Source organism: Oncorhynchus mykiss, chromosome 8 (genome assembly GCF_057628025.1).
Source record: "Oncorhynchus mykiss isolate SJ-2025 chromosome 8, ASM5762802v1, whole genome shotgun sequence".
Lineage (NCBI taxonomy): Eukaryota > Metazoa > Chordata > Actinopteri > Salmoniformes > Salmonidae > Oncorhynchus > Oncorhynchus mykiss.
In genome coordinates this window covers 53948189-53972281 of record NC_143029.1, presented here as the reverse complement: position 1 = coordinate 53972281, position 24093 = coordinate 53948189, and the positions used below count along the sequence as shown (strand labels likewise).

Here is a 24093-nt window from a genome sequence, read left to right as displayed (position 1 = left end):
ATGATTGGTCATTTCTGCAGCATTGAAGGTACCCAAGAACACAGTGGCTTCCATCACTCTTAAATGGAAGAAGTTTTGAACCACCAAGCCTCTTCCAAGAGCCGCTGCACACAATAATTCCCGGCTTCTCAAGCCTTATTGTTTAATTCATTGACTAAGTAATTTCTGATTTCATTAGGTTCTGAGAGCGATAAATGTCCCACCCAGCCAAAGTCAGCCACACCCTTAGTTTTCCAATCATTCGGTTTCCGTAGTGTAGTGGTTATCACGTTCGCCTCACACGCGAAAGGTCCCCGGTTCGAGACCGGGCGGAAACACATTTTAACAGATTGGTCCTTCGCACTTCTCAGTATTTGCTATTCAGACTTTAGTTTCAGTAGTGTATTGGTTATCACGTTCGCCTCACACGCGAAAGTCAGTCACACCCTTAGTTTCCCAATCATTCGGTTTCTGTAGTGTAGTGGTTATCACATTCGCCTCACACGCGAAAGGTCCCCGGTTCGAAACCGGGTGGAAACATTTTGTAATATTCAATATTTCCCAATGCCCAGAGGCTAGCATTTGGTTTGAAACAGTTGAGGTTTGTCTAAACCTTGCTGTCTACCTCTCCGACCAGTGGATCAATGTTGCCGTTTTTTTGGGGACCTCCACCATGCGATCTGTATGAATGTGACCAGACTGACAGCTTCTCTGAGCCAGGCAAATTCATTTATCAGGGTCATTGTAATGGATATATCCAAAGAAATGGCAATATAATCCAAGGTAAAACAAACAAAAATGTAGATTGTTTTCTGTCATTTCAGCTGCTTGATGTGATTGTGTGATAGATTTAGTTGGCTGGCTAGCAAAGGAAAAGAAGCTAGCCTGCATAGGTACAGTGCATTCGGAAAGTTTTCAGACCCCTTACTTTTTTCCACATTTTGTTACGTTACAGCCTTATACTAAAATGGATGAAATAAAATAAAATCTATCTACACACAATACCACATAATGACAAAGCGTTAGCATATAGTTTTTATTAATGAAAAAAATATTTTAAAAATACCTTATTTACATACATTTTCAGACCCTTTGCTATGAGACTGGAAATTGAGCTCAGGTCCATCCTGTTTCCATTGATCATCCTTGAGATGTTTCTTCAACTTGATTGGAGTCCACCTGTGGTAAATTCAAATGATTGGTCATTTCTGCAGCATTGAAGGTACCCAAGAACACAGTGGCTTCCATCACTCTTAAATAGAAGAAGTTTGGAACCACCAAGCCTCTTCCAAGTTCCGGCTGCACACGATAATTCCCGGCTTCTCATGTCTACCTCACATAATGTTCCACAGAAAGAGCCATAATACCCATTAAATATTTTAAAAATACCTTATTTACGTACGTTTTCAGACCCTTTGCTATGAGGCTGGAAATTGAGCTCAGGTCCATCCTGTTTCCATTGATCATCCTTGAGATGTTTCTTCAACTTGATTGGAGTCCACCTGTGGTAAATTCAAATGATTGGTCATTTCTGCAGCATTGAAGGTACCCAAGAACACAGTGGCTTCCATCACTCTTAAATAGAAGAAGTTTTGAACCACCAAGCCTCTTCCAAGAGCCGCTGCACACAATAATTCCCGGCTTCTCAAGCCTTATTGTTTAATTAATTGACTAAGTAATTTCTGATTTCATTAGGTTCTGAGAGCGATAAATGTCCCACCCAGCCAAAGTCAGTCACACCCTTAGTTTTCAAATCATTCGGTTTCCGTAGTGTAGTGGTTATCACGTTCGCCTCACACGCGAAAGGTCCCCGGTTCGAGACCGGGCGGAAACACATTTTAACAGATTGGTCCTTCGCACTTCTCAGTATTTGCTATTCAGACTTTAGTTTCAGTAGTGTATTGGTTATCACGTTCGCCTCACACGCGAAAGTCAGTCACACCCTTAGTTTTCCAATCATTCGGTTTCCGTAGTGTAGTGGTTATCACGTTCGCCTCACATGCGAAAGGTCCCTGGTTCGAAACCGGGTGGAAACATTTTGTAATATTCAATATTTCCCAATGCCCAGAGGCTAGCATTTGGTTTGAAACAGTTGAGGTTTGTCTAAACCTTGCTGTCTACCTCTCCGACCAGTGGATCAATGTTGCCGTTTTTTTGGGGACCTCCACCATGAGATCAGTATGAATGTGACCAGACTGACAGCTTCTCTGAGCCAGGCAAATTAATTTATCAGGGTCATTGTAATGGATATATCCAAAGAAATGGCAATATAATCCAAGGTAAAACAAACAAAAATGTAGATTGTTTTCTGTCATTTCAGCTGCTTGATGTGATTGTGTGATAGATTTAGTTGGCTGGCTAGCAAAGGAAAAGAAGCTAGCCTGCATAGGTACAGTGCATTCGGAAAGTTTTCAGACCCCTTACTTTTTTCCACATTTTGTTACGTTACAGCCTTATACTAAAATGGATGAAATAAAATAAAATCTATCTACACACAATACCACATAATGACAAAGCGATAGCATATAGTTTTTATTAATGAAAAAAATATTTTAAAAATACCTTATTTACATACATTTTCAGACCCTTTGCTATGAGACTGGAAATTGAGCTCAGGTCCATCCTGTTTCCATTGATCATCCTTGAGATGTTTCTTCAACTTGATTGGAGTCCACCTGTGGTAAATTCAAATGATTGGTCATTTCTGCAGCATTGAAGGTACCCAAGAACACAGTGGCTTCCATCACTCTTAAATAGAAGAAGTTTGGAACCACCAAGCCTCTTCCAAGTTCCGGCTGCACACGATAATTCCCGGCTTCTCATGTCTACCTCACATAATATCCCAAATTGAGTTCCACAGAAAGAGCCATAATACCCATTAAATATTTTAAAAATACCTTATTTACGTAAGTTTTCAGACCCTTTGCTATGAGGCTGGAAATTGAGCTCAGGTCCATCCTGTTTCCATTGATCATCCTTGAGATGTTTCTTCAACTTGATTGGAGTCCACCTGTGGTAAATTCAAATGATTGGTCATTTCTGCAGCATTGAAGGTACCCAAGAACACAGTGGCTTCCATCACTCTTAAATGGAAGAAGTTTTGAACCACCAAGCCTCTTCCAAGAGCCGCTGCACACAATAATTCCCGGCTTTTCAAGCCTTATTGTTTAATTAATTGACTAAGTAATTTCTGATTTCATTATTTTCTGAGAGCGATAAATGTCCCACCCAGCCAAAGTCAGTCACACCCTTAGTTTTCCAATCATTCGGTTTCCGTAGTGTAGTGGTTATCACGTTCGCCTCACACGCGAAAGGTCCCCGGTTCGAGACCGGGCGGAAACACATTTTAACAGATTGGTCCTTCGCACTTCTCAGTATTTGCTATTCAGACTTTAGTTTCAGTAGTGTATTGGTTATCACGTTCGCCTCACACGCGAAAGTCAGTCACACCCTTAGGTTTCCAATCATTCGGTTTCCATAGTGTAGTGGTTATCACGTTCGCCTCACACGCGAAAGGTCCCTGGTTCGAAACCGGGTGGAAACATTTTGTAATATTCAATATTTCCCAATGCCCAGAGGCTAGCATTTGGTTTGAAACAGTTGAGGTTTGTCTAAACCTTGCTGTCTACCTCTCCGACCAGTGGATCAATGTTGCCGTTTTTTTGGGGACCTCCACCATGCGATCTGTATGAATGTGACCAGACTGACAGCTTCTCTGAGCCAGGCAAATTCATTTATCAGGGTCATTGTAATGGATATATCCAAAGAAATGGCAATATAATCCAAGGTAAAACAAACAAAAATGTAGATCGTTTTCTGTCATTTCAGCTGCTTGATGTGATTGTGTGATAGATTTAGTTGGCTGGCTAGCAAAGGAAAAGAAGCTAGCCTGCATAGGTACAGTGCATTCGGAAAGTTTTCAGACCCCTTACTTTTTTCCACATTTTGTTACGTTACAGCCTTATACTAAAATGGATAAAATAAAATAAAATCTATCTACACACAATACGACATAATGACAAAGCGATAGCATATAGTTTTTATTAATGAAAAAAATATTTTAAAAATACCTTATTTACATACATTTTCAGACCCTTTGCTATGAGACTGGAAATTGAGCTCAGGTCCATCCTGTTTCCATTGATCATCCTTGAGATGTTTCTTCAACTTGATTGGAGTCCACCTGTGGTAAATTCAAATGATTGGTCATTTCTGCAGCATTGAAGGTACCCAAGAACACAGTGGCTTCCATCACTCTTAAATAGAAGAAGTTTGGAACCACCAAGCCTCTTCCAAGTTCCGGCTGCACACGATAATTCCCGGCTTCTCATGTCTACCTCACATAATATCCCAAATTGAGTTCCACAGAAAGAGCCATAATACCCATTAAATATTTTAAAAATACCTTATTTACGTAAGTTTTCAGACCCTTTGCTATGAGGCTGGAAATTGAGCTCAGGTCCATCCTGTTTCCATTGATCATCCTTGAGATGTTTCTTCAACTTGATTGGAGTCCACCTGTGGTAAATTCAAATGATTGGTCATTTCTGCAGCATTGAAGGTACCCAAGAACACAGTGGCTTCCATCACTCTTAAATGGAAGAAGTTTTGAACCACCAAGCCTCTTCCAAGAGCCGCTGCACACAATAATTCCCGGCTTTTCAAGCCTTATTGTTTAATTAATTGACTAAGTAATTTCTGATTTCATTATTTTCTGAGAGCGATAAATGTCCCACCCAGCCAAAGTCAGTCACACCCTTAGTTTTCCAATCATTCGGTTTCCGTAGTGTAGTGGTTATCACGTTCGCCTCACACGCGAAAGGTCCCCGGTTCGAGACCGGGCGGAAACACATTTTAACAGATTGGTCCTTCGCACTTCTCAGTATTTGCTATTCAGACTTTAGTTTCAGTAGTGTATTGGTTATCACGTTTGCCTCACACGCGAAAGTCAGTCACACCCTTAGTTTTCCAATCATTCGGTTTCCATAGTGTAGTGGTTATCACGTTCTCCTCACACGCGAAAGGTCCCCGGTTCGAAACCGGGTGGAAACATTTTGTAATATTCAATATTTCCCAATGCCCAGAGGCTAGCATTTGGTTTGAAACAGTTGAGGTTTGTCTAAACCTTGCTGTCTACCTCTCCGACCAGTGGATCAATGTTGCCGTTTTTTTGGGGACCTCCACCATGCGATCTGTATGAATGTGACCAGACTGACAGCTTCTCTGAGCCAGGCAAATTCATTTATCAGGGTCATTGTAATGGATATATCCAAAGAAATGGCAATATAATCCAAGGTAAAACAAACAAAAATGTAGATCGTTTTCTGTCATTTCAGCTGCTTGATGTGATTGTGTGATAGATTTAGTTGGCTGGCTAGCAAAGGAAAAGAAGCTAGCCTGCATAGGTACAGTGCATTCGGAAAGTTTTCAGACCCCTTACTTTTTTCCACATTTTGTTACGTTACAGCCTTATACTAAAATGGATAAAATAAAATAAAATCTATCTACACACAATACCACATAATGACAAAGCGATAGCATATAGTTTTTATTAATGAAAAAAATATTTTAAAAATACCTTATTTACATACATTTTCAGACCCTTTGCTATGAGACTGGAAATTGAGCTCAGGTCCATCCTGTTTCCATTGATCATCCTTGAGATGTTTCTTCAACTTGATTGGAGTCCACCTGTGGTAAATTCAAATGATTGGTCATTTCTGCAGCATTGAAGGTACCCAAGAACACAGTGGCTTCCATCACTCTTAAATGGAAGAAGTTTTGAACCACCAAGCCTCTTCCAAGAGCCGCTGCACACAATAATTCCCGGCTTTTCAAGCCTTATTGTTTAATTAATTGACTAAGTAATTTCTGATTTCATTATTTTCTGAGAGCGATAAATGTCCCACCCAGCCAAAGTCAGTCACACCCTTAGTTTTCCAATCATTTGGTTTCCGTAGTGTAGTGGTTATCACGTTCGCCTCACACGCGAAAGGTCCCCGGTTCGAGACCGGGCGGAAACACATTTTAACAGATTGGTCCTTCGCACTTCTCAGTATTTGCTATTCAGACTTTAGTTTCAGTAGTGTATTGGTTATCACGTTCGCCTCACACGCGAAAGTCAGTCACACCCTTAGTTTTCCAATCATTCGGTTTCTGTAGTGTAGTGGTTATCACGTTCGCCTCACACGCGAAAGGTCCCCGGTTCAAAACCGGGTGGAAACATTTTGTAATATTCAATATTTCCCAATGCCCAGAGGCTAGCATTTGGTTTGAAACAGTTGAGGTTTGTCTAAACCTTGCTGTCTACCTCTCCGACCAGTGGATCAATGTTGCCGTTTTTTTGGGGACCTCCACCATGCGATCTGTATGAATGTGACCAGACTGACAGCTTCTCTGAGCCAGGCAAATTCATTTATCAGGGTCATTGTAATGGAGATATCCAAAGAAATGGCAATATAATCCAAGGTAAAACAAACAAAAATGTAGATTGTTTTCTGTCATTTCAGCTGCTTGATGTGATTGTGTGATAGATTTAGTTGGCTGGCTAGCAAAGGAAAAGAAGCTAGCCTGCATAGGTACAGTGCATTCGGAAAGTTTTCAGACCCCTTACTTTTTTCCACATTTTGTTACGTTACAGCCTTATACTAAAATGGATGAAATAAAATAAAATCTATCTACACACAATACCACATAATGACAAAGCGATAGCATATAGTTTTTATTAATGAAAAAAATATTTTAAAAATACCTTATTTACATACATTTTCAGACCCTTTGCTATGAGACTGGAAATTGAGCTCAGGTCCATCCTGTTTCCATTGATCATCCTTGAGATGTTTCTTCAACTTGATTGGAGTCCACCTGTGGTAAATTCAAATGATTGGTCATTTCTGCAGCATTGAAGGTACCCAAGAACACAGTGGCTTCCATCACTCTTAAATAGAAGAAGTTTGGAACCACCAAGCCTCTTCCAAGTTCCGGCTGCACACGATAATTCCCGCCTTCTCATGTCTACCTCACATAATATCCCAAATTGAGTTCCACAGAAAGAGCCATAATACCCATTAAATATTTTAAAAATACCTTATTTACGTAAGTTTTCAGACCCTTTGCTATGAGGCTGGAAATTGAGCTCAGGTCCATCCTGTTTCCATTGATCATCCTTGAGATGTTTCTTCAACTTGATTGGAGTCCACCTGTGGTAAATTCAAATGATTGGTCATTTCTGCAGCATTGAAGGTACCCAAGAACACAGTGGCTTCCATCACTCTTAAATGGAAGAAGTTTTGAACCACCAAGCCTCTTCCAAGAGCCGCTGCACACAATAATTCCCGGCTTCTCAAGCCTTATTGTTTAATTAATTGACTAAGTAATTTCTGATTTCATTAGGTTCTGAGAGCGATAAATGTCCCACCCAGCCAAAGTCAGTCACACCCTTAGTTTTCCAATCATTCGGTTTCCGTAGTGTAGTGGTTATCACGTTCGCCTCACACCCGAAAGGTCCCCGGTTCGAGACCGGGCGGAAACACATCTTAACAGATTGGTCCTTCGCACTTCTCAGTATTTGCTATTCAGACTTTAGTTTCAGTAGTGTATTGGTTATCACGTTCGCCTCACACGCGAAAGTCAGTCACACCCTTAGTTTTCCAATCATTCGGTTTCCGTAGTGTAGTGGTTATCACATTCGCCTCACACGCGAAAGGTCCCCGGTTCGAAACCGGGTGGAAACATTTTGTAATATTCAATATTTCCCAATGCCCAGAGGCTAGCATTTGGTTTGAAACAGTTGAGGTTTGTCTAAACCTTGCTGTCTACCTCTCCGACCAGTGGATCAATGTTGCCGTTTTTTTGGGGACCTCCACCATGCGATCTGTATGAATGTGACCAGACTGACAGCTTCTCTGAGCCAGGCAAATTCATTTATCAGGGTCATTGTAATGGATATATCCAAAGAAATGGCAATATAATCCAAGGTAAAACAAACAAAAATGTAGATCGTGTTCTGTCATTTCAGCTGCTTGATGTGATTGTGTGATAGATTTAGTTGGCTGGCTAGCAAAGGAAAAGAAGCTAGCCTGCATAGGTACAGTGCATTCGGAAAGTTTTCAGACCCCTTACTTTTTTCCACATTTTGTTACGTTACAGCCTTATACTAAAATGGATGAAATAAAATAAAATCTATCTACACACAATACCACATAATGACAAAGTGATAGCATATAGTTTTTATTAATGAAAAAAATATTTTAAAAATACCTTATTTACATACATTTTCAGACCCTTTGCTATGAGACTGGAAATTGAGCTCAGGTCCATCCTGTTTCCATTGATCATCCTTGAGATGTTTCTTCAACTTGATTGGAGTCCACCTGTGGTAAATTCAAATGATTGGTCATTTCTGCAGCATTGAAGGTACCCAAGAACACAGTGGCTTCCATCACTCTTAAATGGAAGAAGTTTTGAACCACCAAGCCTCTTCCAAGAGCCGCTGCACACAATAATTCCCGGCTTTTCAAGCCTTATTGTTTAATTAATTGACTAAGTAATTTCTGATTTCATTATTTTCTGAGAGCGATAAATGTCCCACCCAGCCAAAGTCAGTCACACCCTTAGTTTTCCAATCATTTGGTTTCCGTAGTGTAGTGGTTATCACGTTCGCCTCACACGCGAAAGGTCCCCGGTTCGAGACCGGGCGGAAACACATTTTAACAGATTGGTCCTTCGCACTTCTCAGTATTTGCTATTCAGACTTTAGTTTCAGTAGTGTATTGGTTATCACGTTCGCCTCACACGTGAAAGTCAGTCACACCCTTAGTTTTCCAATCATTCGGTTTCTGTAGTGTAGTGGTTATCACGTTCGCCTCACACGCGAAAGGTCCCCGGTTCAAAACCGGGTGGAAACATTTTGTAATATTCAATATTTCCCAATGCCCAGAGGCTAGCATTTGGTTTGAAACAGTTGAGGTTTGTCTAAACCTTGCTGTCTACCTCTCCGACCAGTGGATCAATGTTGCCGTTTTTTTGGGGACCTCCACCATGCGATCTGTATGAATGTGACCAGACTGACAGCTTCTCTGAGCCAGGCAAATTCATTTATCAGGGTCATTGTAATGGAGATATCCAAAGAAATGGCAATATAATCCAAGGTAAAACAAACAAAAATGTAGATTGTTTTCTGTCATTTCAGCTGCTTGATGTGATTGTGTGATAGATTTAGTTGGCTGGCTAGCAAAGGAAAAGAAGCTAGCCTGCATAGGTACAGTGCATTCGGAAAGTTTTCAGACCCCTTACTTTTTTCCACATTTTGTTACGTTACAGCCTTATACTAAAATGGATGAAATAAAATAAAATCTATCTACACACAATACCACATAATGACAAAGCGATAGCATATAGTTTTTATTAATGAAAAAAATATTTTAAAAATACCTTATTTACATACATTTTCAGACCCTTTGCTATGAGACTGGAAATTGAGCTCAGGTCCATCCTGTTTCCATTGATCATCCTTGAGATGTTTCTTCAACTTGATTGGAGTCCACCTGTGGTAAATTCAAATGATTGGTCATTTCTGCAGCATTGAAGGTACCCAAGAACACAGTGGCTTCCATCACTCTTAAATAGAAGAAGTTTGGAACCACCAAGCCTCTTCCAAGTTCCGGCTGCACACGATAATTCCCGGCTTCTCATGTCTACCTCACATAATATCCCAAATTGAGTTCCACAGAAAGAGCCATAATACCCATTAAATATTTTAAAAATACCTTATTTACGTAAGTTTTCAGACCCTTTGCTATGAGGCTGGAAATTGAGCTCAGGTCCATCCTGTTTCCATTGATCATCCTTGAGATGTTTCTTCAACTTGATTGGAGTCCACCTGTGGTAAATTCAAATGATTGGTCATTTCTGCAGCATTGAAGGTACCCAAGAACACAGTGGCTTCCATCACTCTTAAATGGAAGAAGTTTTGAACCACCAAGCCTCTTCCAAGAGCCGCTGCACACAATAATTCCCGGCTTCTCAAGCCTTATTGTTTAATTAATTGACTAAGTAATTTCTGATTTCATTAGGTTCTGAGAGCGATAAATGTCCCACCCAGCCAAAGTCAGTCACACCCTTAGTTTTCCAATCATTCGGTTTCCGTAGTGTAGTGGTTATCACGTTCGCCTCACACCCGAAAGGTCCCCGGTTCGAGACCGGGCGGAAACACATCTTAACAGATTGGTCCTTCGCACTTCTCAGTATTTGCTATTCAGACTTTAGTTTCAGTAGTGTATTGGTTATCACGTTCGCCTCACACGCGAAAGTCAGTCACACCCTTAGTTTTCCAATCATTCGGTTTCCGTAGTGTAGTGGTTATCACATTCGCCTCACACGCGAAAGGTCCCCGGTTCGAAACCGGGTGGAAACATTTTGTAATATTCAATATTTCCCAATGCCCAGAGGCTAGCATTTGGTTTGAAACAGTTGAGGTTTGTCTAAACCTTGCTGTCTACCTCTCCGACCAGTGGATCAATGTTGCCGTTTTTTTGGGGACCTCCACCATGCGATCTGTATGAATGTGACCAGACTGACAGCTTCTCTGAGCCAGGCAAATTCATTTATCAGGGTCATTGTAATGGATATATCCAAAGAAATGGCAATATAATCCAAGGTAAAACAAACAAAAATGTAGATCGTGTTCTGTCATTTCAGCTGCTTGATGTGATTGTGTGATAGATTTAGTTGGCTGGCTAGCAAAGGAAAAGAAGCTAGCCTGCATAGGTACAGTGCATTCGGAAAGTTTTCAGACCCCTTACTTTTTTCCACATTTTGTTACGTTACAGCCTTATACTAAAATGGATGAAATAAAATAAAATCTATCTACACACAATACCACATAATGACAAAGTGATAGCATATAGTTTTTATTAATGAAAAAAATATTTTAAAAATACCTTATTTACATACATTTTCAGACCCTTTGCTATGAGACTGGAAATTGAGCTCAGGTCCATCCTGTTTCCATTGATCATCCTTGAGATGTTTCTTCAACTTGATTGGAGTCCACCTGTGGTAAATTCAAATGATTGGTCATTTCTGCAGCATTGAAGGTACCCAAGAACACAGTGGCTTCCATCACTCTTAAATAGAAGAAGTTTGGAACCACCAAGCCTCTTCCAAGTTCCGGCTGCACACGATAATTCCCGGCTTCTCATGTCTACCTCACATAATATCCCAAATTGAGTTCCACAGAAAGAGCCATAATACCCATTAAATATTTTAAAAATACCTTATTTACGTAAGTTTTCAGACCCTTTGCTATGAGGCTGGAAATTGAGCTCAGGTCCATCCTGTTTCCATTGATCATCCTTGAGATGTTTCTTCAACTTGATTGGAGTCCACCTGTGGTAAATTCAAATGATTGGTCATTTCTGCAGCATTGAAGGTACCCAAGAACACAGTGGCTTCCATCACTCTTAAATGGAAGAAGTTTTGAACCACCAAGCCTCTTCCAAGAGCCGCTGCACACAATAATTCCCGGCTTCTCAAGCCTTATTGTTTAATTAATTGACTAAGTAATTTCTGATTTCATTAGGTTCTGAGAGCGATAAATGTCACACCCAGCCAAAGTCAGTTACACCCTTAGTTTTCCAATCATTCGGTTTCCGTAGTGTAGTGGTTATCACGTTCGCCTCACACGCGAAAGGTCCCCGGTTCGAGACCGGGCGGAAACACATCTTAACAGATTGGTCCTTCGCACTTCTCAGTATTTGCTATTCAGACTTTAGTTTCAGTAGTGTATTGGTTATCACGTTCGCCTCACACGCGAAAGTCAGTCACACCCTTAGTTTTCCAATCATTCGGTTTCCGTAGTGTAGTGGTTATCACGTTTCCCTCACACGCGAAAGGTCCCCGGTTCGAAACCGGGTGGAAACATTTTGTAATATTCAATATTTCCCAATGCCCAGAGGCTAGCATTTGGTTTGAAACAGTTGAGGTTTGTCTAAACCTTGCTGTCTACCTCTCCGACCAGTGGATCAATGTTGCCGTTTTTTTGGGGACCTCCACCATGCGATCTGTATGAATGTGACCAGACTGACAGCTTCTCTGAGCCAGGCAAATTCATTTATCAGGGTCATTGTAATGGATATATCCAAAGAAATGGCAATATAATCCAAGGTAAAACAAACAAAAATGTAGATAGTTTTCTGTCATTTCAGCTGCTTGATGTGATTGTGTGATAGATTTAGTTGGCTGGCTAGCAAAGGAAAAGAAGCTAGCCTGCATAGGTACAGTGCATTCGGAAAGTTTTCAGACCCCTTACTTTTTTCCACATTTTGTTACGTTACAGCCTTATACTAAAATGGATGAAATAAAATAAAATCTATCTACACACAATACCACATAATGACAAAGCGATAGCATATAGTTTTTATTAATGAAAAAAATATTTTAAAAATACCTTATTTACATACATTTTCAGACCCTTTGCTATGAGACTGGAAATTGAGCTCAGGTCCATCCTGTTTCCATTGATCATCCTTGAGATGTTTCTTCAACTTGATTGGAGTCCACCTGTGGTAAATTCAAATGATTGGTCATTTCTGCAGCATTGAAGGTACCCAAGAACACAGTGGCTTCCATCACTCTTAATAGAAGAAGTTTGGAAGCACCAAGCCTCTTCCAAGTTCCGGCTGCACACGATAATTCCCGGCTTCTCATGTCTACCTCACATAATATCCCAAATTGAGTTCCACAGAAAGAGCCATAATACCCATTAAATATTTTAAAAATACCTTATTTACATACGTTTTCAGACCCTTTGCTATGAGGCTGGAAATTGAGCTCAGGTCCATCCTGTTTCCATTGATCATCCTTGAGATGTTTCTTCAACTTGATTGGAGTCCACCTGTGGTAAATTCAAATGATTGGTCATTTCTGCAGCATTGAAGGTACCCAAGAACACAGTGGCTTCCATCACTCTTAAATGGAAGAAGTTTTGAACCACCAAGCCTCTTCCAAGAGCCGCTGCACACAATAATTCCCGGCTTCTCAAGCCTTATTGTTTAATTAATTGACTAAGTAATTTCTGATTTCAATAGGTTCTGAGAGCGATCAATGTCCCACCCAGCCAAAGTCAGCCACACCCTTAGTATTCCACTCATTGGGTTTCTGTAGTGTAGTGGTTATCACGTTCGCCTAACATGCGGAAGGTCCCCGGTTCGAGACTGGGCGGAAACACATTTTAACAAATTGGTCCTTCGCACTTCTCAGTATTTGCTGTTCAGACTTTAGTTTCAGTAGTGTATTGGTTATCACGTTCGCCTCACATGCGAAAGTCAGTCACACCCTTAGTTTTCCAATCATTCAGTTTCCGTAGTGTAGTGGTTATCACGTTCGCCTTACACGCGAAAGGTCCCCGGTTCGAGACCGGGCGGAAACACATTTTAACAAATTAGTATTTGCTATTCAGACTTTAGTTTCAGTAGTGTATTGGTTATCACGTTCGCCTCACACGCGAAAGTCAGTCACATCCTTAGTTTTCCAATCATTCGGTTTCCGTAGTGTAGTGGTTATCATGTTCGCCTCACACGTGAAAGGTCCCCGGTTCGAAACCGGGTGGAAACATTTTGTAATATTCAATATTTCCCAATGCCCAGAGGTTAGCATTTGGTTTGAAACAGTTGAGGTTTGTCTAAACCTTGCTGTCTACCTCTCCGACCTGTGGATCAATGTTGCCGTTTTTTTGGGGACCTCCACCATGCGATCTTTATGAATGTGACCAGACTGACAGCTTCTCTGAGCCAGGCAAATTCATTTATCAGGGTCATTGTAATGGATATATCCAAAGAAATGGCCATATAATCCAAGGTAAAACAAACAAAAATGTAGATCGTTTTCTGTCATTTCAGCTGCTTGATGTGATTGTGTGATAGATTTAGTTGGCTGGCTAGCAAAGGAAAAGAAGCTAGCCTGCATAGGTACAGTGCATTCGGAAAGTTTTCAGACCCCTTACTTTTTTCCACATTTTGTTACGTTACAGCCTTACAATAAAATGGATGAAATAAAATAAAATCTATCTACACACAATACCACATAATGACAAAGCGATAACATATAGTTTTTATTAATGAAAAAAATATTTTAAAAATACCTTATTTACATACATTTTCAGACCCTTTGCTATGAGGCTGGAAATTGAGCTCAGGTCCACCCTGTTTCCATTGATCATCCTTGAGATGTTTCTTCAACTTGATTGGAGTCCACCTGTGGTAAATTCAAATGATTGGTCATTTCTGCAGCATTGAAGGTACCCAAGAACACAGTGGCTTCCATCACTCTTAAATGGAAGAAGTTTTGAACTACCAAGCCTCTTCCAAGAGCCGCTGCACACAATAATTCCCGGCTTCTCAAGCCTTATTGTTTAATTAATTGACTAAGTAATTTCTGATTTCATTAGGTTCTGAGAGCGATAAATGTCCCACCCAGCCAAAGTCAGCCACACCCTTACTATTCCACTCATTTGGTTTCCGTAGTGTAGTGGTTATCATGTTCGCCTCTCACGCGAAAGTCAGTCACACCCTTAGTCTTCCAATCTTTCGGTTTCCGTAGTGTAATGGTTATCACGTTCGCCTAACACGCGAAAGGTCCCCGGTTCGAGACCGGGCGGAAACACATTTTAACAAATTGGTCCTTCGCACTTCTCAGTATTTGCTATTCAGACTTTAGTTTCAGTAGTGTATTGGTTATCACGTTCGCCACACACGCGAAAGTCAGTCACACCCTAAGTCTTCCAATCTTTCTGTTTCCGTAGTGTAGTGGTTATCACGTTCGCCTCACAAGCGAAAGGTCTCTGGTTCGAAACCGGGCGGAAACATTTTGTAATATTCAATATCTCCCAATGCCCAGAGGCTAGCATTGGGTTTGAAACAGTTGAGGTTTGTCTAAACCTTGCTGTCTACCTCTCCGACCTGTGGATCAATGTTGCCGTTTTTTTGGGGACCTCCACCATGCGATCTGTATGAATGTGACCAGACTGACAGCTTCTCTGAGCCAGGCAAATTCATTTATCAGGGTCATTGTAATGGATATATCCAAAGAAATGGCAATATAATCCAAGGTAAAACAAACAAAAATGTAGATTGTTTTCTGTCATTTCAGTTGCTTGATGTGATTGTGTGATAGATTTAGTTGGCTGGCTAGCAAAGTAAAAGAAGCTAGCCTGCATAGGTACAGTGCATTGGGAAAGTTTTCAGACCCCTTACTTTTTTCCACATTTTGTTACGTTACAGCCTTATACTAAAATGGATGAAATAAAATAAAATCTATCTACACACAATACCACATAATGACAAAGCGATAACATATCGTTTTTATTAATGAAAAAAATATTTTAAAAATACCTTATTTACATACATTTTCAGACCATTTGCTATGAGGTTGGAAATTGAGCTCAGGTCCATCCTGTTTCCATTGATCATCCTTGAGATGTTTCTTCAACTTGATTGGAGTCCACCTGTGGTAAATTCAAATGATTGGTCATTTCTGCAGCATTGAAGGTACCCAAGAACACAGTGGCTTCCATCACTCTTAAATGGAAGAAGTTTGGAACCACCAAGCCTCTTCCAAGTTCCGGCTGCACACGATAATTCCCGGCTTCTCATGTCTACCTCACATAATATCCCAAATTGAGTTCCACAGAAAGAGCCATAATACCCATTAAATATTTTAAAAATACCTTATTTACGTAAGTTTTCAGACCCTTTGCTATGAGGCTGGAAATTGAGCTCAGGTCCATCCTGTTTCCATTGATCATCCTTGAGATGTTTCTTCAACTTGATTGGAGTCCACCTGTGGTAAATTCAAATGATTGGTCATTTCTGCAGCATTGAAGGTACCCAAGAACACAGTGGCTTCCATCACTCTTAAATGGAAGAAGTTTTGAACCACCAAGCCTCTTCCAAGAGCCGCTGCACACAATAATTCCCGGCTTCTCAAGCCTTATTGTTTAATTAATTGGCTAAGTAATTTCTGATTTCATTAGGTTCTGAGAGCGATAAATATCCCACCCAGCCAAAGTCAGCCACACCCTTAGTATTCCACTCATTGGGTTTCCGTAGTGTAGTGGTTATCACGTTCGCCTAACACGCGAAAGGTCCTCGGTTTGAGACTGGGTGGAAAACATTTTAACAAATTGGTCCTTCGCACTTCTCAGTATTTCCTATTCAGACTTTAGTTTCAGTAGTGTATTGGTTATCACGTTCGCCTCACACGCGAAAGTCAGTCACACCCTTATTTTTGTAATCGTTCGGCTTCCGTAGTGTAGTGGTTATCACGTTCGCCTCACACGCGAAAGGTCCCCGGTTCGAAACTGGGCGGAAACATTTTGTAATATTCAATATTTCCCAATGCCCAGAGGCTAGCATTTGGTTTGAAACAGTTGAGGTTTGTCTAAACCTTGCTGTCTACCTCTCCGACCTGTGGATCAATGTTGCCGTTTTTTTGGGGACCTCCTCCATGCGATCTGTATGAATGTGACCAGACTGACAGCTTCTCTGAGCCAGGCAAATTCATTTATCAGGGTCATTGTAATGGATATATCCAAAGAAATGGCAATATAATCCAAGGTAAAACAAAATAAAATGTAGATCGTTTTCTGTCATTTCAGCTGCTTGATGTGATTGTGTGATAGATTTAGTTGGCTGGCTAGCAAAGGAAAAGAAGCTAGCCTGCATAGGTACAGTGCATTCGGAAAGTTTTCAGACCCCTTACTTTTTTCCACATTTTGTTACGTTACAGCCTTATACTAAAATGGATGAAATAAAATAAAATCTATCTACACACAATACCACATAATGACAAAGCGATAACATATAGTTTTTATTAATGAAAAAAATATTTTAAAAATACCTTATTTACATACATTTTCAGACCCTTTGCTATGAGGCTGGAAATTGAGCTCAGGTCCATCCTGTTTCCATTGATCATCCTTGAGATGTTTCTTCAACTTGATTGGAGTCCACCTGTGGTAAATTCAAATGATTGGTCATTTCTGCAGCATTGAAGGTACCCAAGAACACAGTGGCTTCCATCACTCTTAAATGGAAGAAGTTTTGAACCACCAAGCCTCTTCCAAGAGCCGCTGCACACAATAATTCCCGGCTTCTCAAGCCTTATTGTTTAATTCATTGACTAAGTAATTTCTGATTTCATTAGGTTCTGAGAGCGATAAATGTCCCACCCAGCCAAAGTCAGCCACACCCTTACTATTCCACTCATTGGGTTTCTGTAGTGTAGTGGTTATCACGTTCGCCTAACACCCGAAAGGTCCCCGGTTCGAGACCGGGCGGAAACACATTTTAACAAAGTGGTCCTTCGCACTTCTCAGTATTTGCTATTCAGACTTTAGTTTCAGTAGTGTATTGGTTATCACGTTCGCCTCACACGCGAAAGTCAGTCACACCCTTAGTTTTCCAATCATTCGGCTTCTGTAGTGTAGTGGTTATCACGTTCGCCTCACACGCGTAAGGTCCCCGGTTCGAAACCGGGTGGAGACATTTTGTAATATTCAATATTTCCCAATGCCCAGAGGCTAGCATTTGGTTTGAAACAGTTGAGGTTTGTCTAAACCTTGCTGTCTACCTCTCCGACCTGTGGATCAATGTTGCCGTTTTTTTGGGGACCTCCACCATGCGATCTGTATGACTGTGACCAGACTGACAGCTTCTCTGAGCCAGGCAAATTCATTTATCAGGGTCATTGTAATGGATATATCCAAAGAAATGGCAATATAATCCAAGGTAAAACAAACAAAAATGTAGATCGTTTTCTGTCATTTCAGCTGCTTGATGTGATTGTGTGATAGATTTAGTTGGCTGGCTAGCAAAGGAAAATAAGCTAGCCTGCATAGGTACAGTGCATTGGGAAAGTTTTCAGACCCCTTACTTTTTTCCACATTTTGTTTCGTTACAGCCTTATACTAAAATGGATGAAATAAAATAAAATCTATCTACACACAATACCACATAATGACAAAGCGATAACATATAGTTTTTATTAATGAAAAAAATATTTTAAAAATACCTTATTTACATACATTTTCAGACCCTTTGCTATGAGGCTGGAAATTGAGCTCAGGTCCATCCTGTTTCCATTGATCATCCTTGAGATGTTTCTTCAACTTGATTGGAGTCCACCTGTGGTAAATTCAAATGATTGGTCATTTCTGCAGCATTGAAGGTACCCAAGAACACAGTGGCTTCCATCACTCTTAAATAGAAGAAGTTTGGAACCACCAAGCCTCTTCCAAGTTCCGGCTGCACACGATAATTCCCGGCTTCTCATGTCTACCTCACATAATATCCCAAATTGAGTACCACAGAAAGAGCCATAATACCCATTAAATATTTTAAAAATACCTTATTTACGTACGTTTTCAGACCCTTTGCTATGAGGCTGGAAATTGAGCTCAGGTCCATCCTGTTTCCATTGATCATCCTTGAGATGTTTCTTCAACTTGATTGGAGTCCACCTGTGGTAAATTCAAATGATTGGTCATTTCTGCAGCATTGAAGGTACCCAAGAACACAGTGGCTTCCATCACTCTTAAATGGAAGAAGTTTTGAACCACCAAGCCTCGTCCAAGAGCCGCTGCACACAATAATTCCCGGCTTCTCAAGCCTTATTGTTTAATTAATTGACTAAGTAATTTCTGATTTCATTAGGTTCTGAGAGCGATAAATGTCCCACCCAGCCCAAGTCAGCCACACCCTTAGTTTTCCAGTCATTGGGTTTCTGTAGTGTAGTGGTTATCACGTTCGCCTAACACGCGAAAGGTCCCCGGTTCGAGACCGGGCGGAAACACATTTTAACAAATTGGTCCTTCGCACTTCTCAGTATTTGCTATTCAGACTTTAGTTTCAGTAGTGTATTAGTTATCACGTTCGCCTCACACGCGAAAGTCAGTCACACCCTTAGTTTTCCAATAATTTGGTTTCCGTAGTGTAGTGGTTATCACGTTTACCTCACACGCGAAAGGTCCCCGGTTCGAAACCGGGCAGAAACATTTTGTAATATTCAATATTTCCCAATGCCCAGAGGCTAGCATTTGGTTTGAAACAGTTGAGGTTTGTCTAAACCTTGCTGTCTACCTCTCCGACCTGTGGATCAATGTTGCCGTTTTTTTGGGGACCTCCACCATGCGATCTGTATGACTGTGACCAGACTGACAGCTTCTCTGAGCCAGGCAAATTCATTTATCAGGGTCATTGTAATGGATATATCCAAAGAAATGGCAATATAATCCAAGGTAAAACAAACAAAAATGTAGATCGTTTTCTGTCATTTCAGCTGCTTGATGTGATTGTGTGATAGATTTAGTTGGCTGGCTAGCAAAGGAAAAGAAGCTAGCCTGCATAGGTACAGTGCATTGGGAAAGTTTTCAGACCCCTTACTTTTTTCCACATTTTGTTTCGTTACAGCCTTATACTAAAATGGATGAAATAAAATAAAATCTATCTACACACAATACCACATAATGACAAAGCGATAACATATAGTTTTTATTAATGAAAAAAATATTTTAAAAATACCTTATTTACATACATTTTCAGACCCTTTGCTATGAGGCTGGAAATTGAGCTCAGGTCCATCCTGTTTCCATTGATCATCCTTGAGATGTTTCTTCAACTTGATTGGAGTCCACCTGTGGTAAATTCAAATGATTGGTCATTTCTGCAGCATTGAAGGTACCCAAGAACACAGTGGCTTCCATCACTCTTAAATGGAAGAAGTTTTGAACCACCAAGCCTCTTCCAAGAGCCGCTGCACACAATAATTCCCGGATTCTCAAGCCTTATTGTTTAATTAATTGACTAAGTAATTTCTGATTTCATTAGGTTCTGAGAGCGATAAATGTCCCACCCAGCCCAAGTCAGCCACACCCTTAGTACTCCACTCATTGGGTTTCTGTAGTGTAGTGGTTATCACGTTCGCCTAACACATGAAAGGTCCCCGGTTAGAGCCCGTCGGAAACACATTTTAACAAATTGGTCCTTCGCACTTCTCAGTATTTGCTATTCAGACTTTAGTTTCAGTAGTGAATTAGTTATCACATTCGCCTCACACGCGAAAGTCAGTCACACCCTTAGTTTTCCAATCATTCGGTTTCCGTAGTGTAGTGGTTATCACGTTCGCCTCACACGCGAAAGGTCCCCGGTTCGAAACCTGGCGGAAACATTTTGTAATATTCAATATTTCCCAATGCCCAGAGGCTAGCATTTGGTTTGAAACAGTGGAGGTTTGTCTAAACCTTGCTGTCTACCTCTCCGACCTGTGGATCAATGTTGCCGTTTTTTTGGGGACCTCCACCATGCGATCTGTATGAATGTGACCAGACTGACAGCTTCTCTGAGCCAGGCAAATTCATTTATCAGGGTCATTGTAATGGATATATCCAAAGAAATGGCAATATAATCCAAGGTAAAACAAACAAAAATGTAGATCGTTTTCTGTCATTTCAGCTGCTTGATGTGATTGTGTGATAGATTTAGTTGGCTGGCTAGCAAAGGAAAAGAAGCTAGCACTGCATAGGTACAGTGCATTCGGAAAGTTTTCAGACCCCTTACTTTTTTCCACATTTTGTTACGTTACAGCCTTATACTAAAATGGATGAAATAAAATAAAATCTATCTACACACAATACCACATAATGACAAAGCGATAGCACATCGTTTTTATTAATGAAAAAAATATTTTAAAAATACCTTATTTACATACATTTTCAGACCCTTTGCTATGAGGCTGGAAATTGAGCTCAGGTCCATCCTGTTTCCATTGATCATCCTTGAGATGTTTCTTCAACTTGATTGGAGTCCACCTGTGGTAAATTCAAATGATTGGTCATTTCTGCAGCATTGAAGGTACCCAAGAACACAGTGGCTTCCATCACTCTTAAATAGAAGAAGTTTGGAACCACCAAGCCTCTTCCAAGTTCCGGCTGCACACGATAATTCCCGGCTTCTCATGTCTACCTCACATAATATCCCAAATTGAGTACCACAGAAAGAGCCATAATACCCATTAAATATTTTAAAAATACCTTATTTACGTACGTTTTCAGACCCTTTGCTATGAGGCTGGAAATTGAGCTCAGGTCCATCCTGTTTCCATTGATCATCCTTGAGATGTTTCTTCAACTTGATTGGAGTCCACCTGTGGTAAATTCAAATGATTGGTCATTTCTGCAGCATTGAAGGTACCCAAGAACACAGTGGCTTCCATCACTCTTAAATAGAAGAAGTTTTGAACCACCAAGCCTCTTCCAAGAGCCGCTGCACACAATAATTCCCGGCTTCTCAAGCCTTATTGTTTAATTAATTGACTAAGTAATTTCTGATTTCATTAGGTTCTGAGAGCGATAAATGTCCCACCCAGCCCAAGTCAGCCACACCCTTAGTACTCCACTCATTGGGTTTCTGTAGTGTAGTGGTTATCACGTTCGCCTAACACACGAAAGGTCCCCGGTTAGAGCCCGTCGGAAACACATTTTAACAAATTGGTCCTTCGCACTTCTCAGTATTTGCTATTCAGACTTTAGTTTCAGTAGTGTATTAGTTATCACGTTCGCCTCACACGCGAAAGTCAGTCACACCCTTAGTTTTCCAATAATTTGGTTTCCGTAGTGTAGTGGTTATCACGTTTACCTCACACGCGAAAGGTCCCCGGTTCGAAACCGGGCAGAAACATTTTGTAATATTCAATATTTCCCAATGCCCAGAGGCTAGCATTTGGTTTGAAACAGTTGAGGTTTGTCTAAACCTTGCTGTCTACCTCTCCGACCTGTGGATCAATGTTGCCGTTTTTTTGGGGACCTCCACCATGCGATCTGTATGACTGTGACCAGACTGACAGCTTCTCTGAGCCAGGCAAATTCATTTATCAGGGTCATTGTAATGGATATATCCAAAGAAATGGCAATATAATCCAAGGTAAAACAAACAAAAATGTAGATCGTTTTCTGTCATTTCAGCTGCTTGATGTGATTGTGTGATAGATTTAGTTGGCTGGCTAGCAAAGGAAAAGAAGCTAGCCTGCATAGGTACAGTGCATTGGGAAAGTTTTCAGACCCCTTACTTTTTTCCACATTTTGTTTCGTTACAGCCTTATACTAAAATGGATGAAATAAAATAAAATCTATCTACACACAATACCACATAATGACAAAGCGATAACATATAGTTTTTATTAATGAAAAAAATATTTTAAAAATACCTTATTTACATACATTTTCAGACCCTTTGCTATGAGGCTGGAAATTGAGCTCAGGTCCATCCTGTTTCCATTGATCATCCTTGAGATGTTTCTTCAACTTGATTGGAGTCCACCTGTGGTAAATTCAAATGATTGGTCATTTCTGCAGCATTGAAGGTACCCAAGAACACAGTGGCTTCCATCACTCTTAAATGGAAGAAGTTTTGAACCACCAAGCCTCTTCCAAGAGCCGCTGCACACAATAATTCCCGGATTCTCAAGCCTTATTGTTTAATTAATTGACTAAGTAATTTCTGATTTCATTAGGTTCTGAGAGCGATAAATGTCCCACCCAGCCCAAGTCAGCCACACCCTTAGTACTCCACTCATTGGGTTTCTGTAGTGTAGTGGTTATCACGTTCGCCTAACACATGAAAGGTCCCCGGTTAGAGCCCGTCGGAAACACATTTTAACAAATTGGTCCTTCGCACTTCTCAGTATTTGCTATTCAGACTTTAGTTTCAGTAGTGAATTAGTTATCACATTCGCCTCACACGCGAAAGTCAGTCACACCCTTAGTTTTCCAATCATTCGGTTTCCGTAGTGTAGTGGTTATCACGTTCGCCTCACACGCGAAAGGTCCCCGGTTCGAAACCTGGCGGAAACATTTTGTAATATTCAATATTTCCCAATGCCCAGAGGCTAGCATTTGGTTTGAAACAGTGGAGGTTTGTCTAAACCTTGCTGTCTACCTCTCCGACCTGTGGATCAATGTTGCCGTTTTTTTGGGGACCTCCACCATGCGATCTGTATGAATGTGACCAGACTGACAGCTTCTCTGAGCCAGGCAAATTCATTTATCAGGGTCATTGTAATGGATATATCCAAAGAAATGGCAATATAATCCAAGGTAAAACAAACAAAAATGTAGATCGTTTTCTGTCATTTCAGCTGCTTGATGTGATTGTGTGATAGATTTAGTTGGCTGGCTAGCAAAGGAAAAGAAGCTAGCACTGCATAGGTACAGTGCATTCGGAAAGTTTTCAGACCCCTTACTTTTTTCCACATTTTGTTACGTTACAGCCTTATACTAAAATGGATGAAATAAAATAAAATCTATCTACACACAATACCACATAATGACAAAGCGATAGCACATCGTTTTTATTAATGAAAAAAATATTTTAAAAATACCTTATTTACATACATTTTCAGACCCTTTGCTATGAGGCTGGAAATTGAGCTCAGGTCCATCCTGTTTCCATTGATCATCCTTGAGATGTTTCTTCAACTTGATTGGAGTCCACCTGTGGTAAATTCAAATGATTGGTCATTTCTGCAGCATTGAAGGTACCCAAGAACACAGTGGCTTCCATCACTCTTAAATAGAAGAAGTTTGGAACCACCAAGCCTCTTCCAAGTTCCGGCTGCACACGATAATTCCCGGCTTCTCATGTCTACCTCACATAATATCCCAAATTGAGTACCACAGAAAGAGCCATAATACCCATTAAATATTTTAAAAATACCTTATTTACGTACGTTTTCAGACCCTTTGCTATGAGGCTGGAAATTGAGCTCAGGTCCATCCTGTTTCCATTGATCATCCTTGAGATGTTTCTTCAACTTGATTGGAGTCCACCTGTGGTAAATTCAAATGATTGGTCATTTCTGCAGCATTGAAGGTACCCAAGAACACAGTGGCTTCCATCACTCTTAAATAGAAGAAGTTTTGAACCACCAAGCCTCTTCCAAGAGCCGCTGCACACAATAATTCCCGGCTTCTCAAGCCTTATTGTTTAATTAATTGACTAAGTAATTTCTGATTTCATTAGGTTCTGAGAGCGATAAATGTCCCACCCAGCCCAAGTCAGCCAC

General features: G+C 40.6%; 11 non-coding genes across 11 annotated transcripts; all 11 read left to right on the top strand.

Moving 5' to 3' along the window:
- Window positions 1-244: 244 nt before the first annotated feature.
- On the top strand, window positions 245-317 carry trnav-cac (transfer RNA valine (anticodon CAC)). The gene has a single exon. It is a non-coding gene; the product is annotated as a tRNA-Val (tRNA).
- Window positions 318-1740: 1423 nt separating this feature from the next.
- On the top strand, window positions 1741-1813 carry trnav-cac (transfer RNA valine (anticodon CAC)). The gene has a single exon. It is a non-coding gene; the product is annotated as a tRNA-Val (tRNA).
- Window positions 1814-3248: 1435 nt separating this feature from the next.
- trnav-cac (transfer RNA valine (anticodon CAC)) lies at window positions 3249-3321 on the top strand. Its single transcript has one exon. It is a non-coding gene; the product is annotated as a tRNA-Val (tRNA).
- Window positions 3322-3450: 129 nt separating this feature from the next.
- Window positions 3451-3523, top strand: trnav-cac (transfer RNA valine (anticodon CAC)). The gene has a single exon. It is a non-coding gene; the product is annotated as a tRNA-Val (tRNA).
- A 1233-nt stretch (window positions 3524-4756) lies between these two features.
- trnav-cac (transfer RNA valine (anticodon CAC)) lies at window positions 4757-4829 on the top strand. Its single transcript has one exon. It is a non-coding gene; the product is annotated as a tRNA-Val (tRNA).
- A 1100-nt stretch (window positions 4830-5929) lies between these two features.
- Window positions 5930-6002, top strand: trnav-cac (transfer RNA valine (anticodon CAC)). Its single transcript has one exon. It is a non-coding gene; the product is annotated as a tRNA-Val (tRNA).
- Window positions 6003-8610: 2608 nt separating this feature from the next.
- trnav-cac (transfer RNA valine (anticodon CAC)) lies at window positions 8611-8683 on the top strand. The gene has a single exon. It is a non-coding gene; the product is annotated as a tRNA-Val (tRNA).
- A 2943-nt stretch (window positions 8684-11626) lies between these two features.
- Window positions 11627-11699, top strand: trnav-cac (transfer RNA valine (anticodon CAC)). Its single transcript has one exon. It is a non-coding gene; the product is annotated as a tRNA-Val (tRNA).
- A 1636-nt stretch (window positions 11700-13335) lies between these two features.
- On the top strand, window positions 13336-13408 carry trnav-uac (transfer RNA valine (anticodon UAC)). Its single transcript has one exon. It is a non-coding gene; the product is annotated as a tRNA-Val (tRNA).
- Window positions 13409-14567: 1159 nt separating this feature from the next.
- trnav-aac (transfer RNA valine (anticodon AAC)) lies at window positions 14568-14640 on the top strand. The gene has a single exon. It is a non-coding gene; the product is annotated as a tRNA-Val (tRNA).
- Window positions 14641-18755: 4115 nt separating this feature from the next.
- trnav-aac (transfer RNA valine (anticodon AAC)) lies at window positions 18756-18828 on the top strand. Its single transcript has one exon. It is a non-coding gene; the product is annotated as a tRNA-Val (tRNA).
- The last annotated feature ends 5265 nt before the right edge of the window (window positions 18829-24093 follow it).